Here is a 1,399-nt window from a genome sequence, read left to right as displayed (position 1 = left end):
AAGCTCAAATTACTTTTTTTTTCTTCCCCCCCCCCTCTTTTGTTTTGTTTATCATCATCATTATTATTTTTGTTTTTTACTTGACATATCGGTAACCGAATGTGTTAAAAAGTTTCTAATATTATACTAGACCTCATCCGAGATCTTAAACTTTCCTTAAACTTAGAAATTTAAATGAGTCTCGGGTTAAAAAAAGTATTGAACAGGTTGAAAGTAATCTTAAATAAGAACAAAATTGAGATGTAAAAATACTGATTCTAATCTCATTGGAAGTGCAAAACCCACTGTTACGGAGGCCTGGATAATAATATATAATAATAATAATAATTATAATAATAATAATAATAATAATAATAATAATAATAATAATAATTAATAATAATAATAATATATAATAATAATAATAAATAATAATAATAATAATAATAATAATAATAATAATAATAATAATATAATAATAATAATAATATTAATATGTAGTATATAGATAATAAATAATAATAATAATAATAATAATAATAATAATAATAATAATAATAATAATATATAATAATAAGATGATGATGCTGATGGCTGATGCTGATGATGATGACTATGACGATGATGATGATGATGATGATGATGATGATGATAATAATAATAATAATAATATTAATAATTATAATAATGATGATGTCATAATATTTTCTAGCCTAGATGTATCCGGGTCGTCAATAAAGATCACCCATCCTCTCTCTTTTACATCCCATGATCCTAAACTAAGAATCGTACTACACACCTTGCTACTAAAATAGTTATGTCACCTTATGATTCAATGTGTAACCTATTCATTTAGTTACATTACATACACACTTCCATAGTGCTGGGTCGAGTTTGAAACGATCAAATCGAGCGGGTTTTCGATCGAGTCCTCTAAAATCGAGTCGGTTTCGGGCGGGTTTCGAGTCAGTGACGTCATCGAGCAGTGATTCGTTTGAAAAAAACAAAAACACGAGTAACTCGTTTGCCACAGGAAACTTCACATACCCCTCCCTCTCTTATGTCTGTGGCTGGCTTGACTGCAGCTGGTTATGATGGGGGCTGCCAGATGGCCAAGTTCAAAATTGGTTACTAAGAAACGCTTTTCTATTATTATTCATTTAAAAAAAAATCTTTTATTTAAAAAAAATGAAAAGATAAGTTTATCCAACTGTAGTCGATTGTTTTGTTAATCAAAACAAATGAGTTTTTCAAGGGAGTCAGAATGCTTGTGGTGTTTGGCTATTTGGGGTCTATTTGACTACTTGGGCAAGAAGAAATCTGGCTGTCTGGCAGCCTTGATTATGATCGTTCGTCGCATCACACACACACTCACACACACACAACACAACACACACACAACACACACGCCATCAAACAG

This window comes from Berghia stephanieae, chromosome 12, assembly GCF_034508935.2.
Source record: "Berghia stephanieae isolate SIO BIC M18660-M18661 chromosome 12, UCSD_Bste_1.3, whole genome shotgun sequence".
Classification (NCBI taxonomy): domain Eukaryota; kingdom Metazoa; phylum Mollusca; class Gastropoda; order Nudibranchia; family Aeolidiidae; genus Berghia; species Berghia stephanieae.
The sequence above is the reverse complement of the archived record's forward strand: the minus strand, read 5'-3'. Positions refer to the sequence as shown.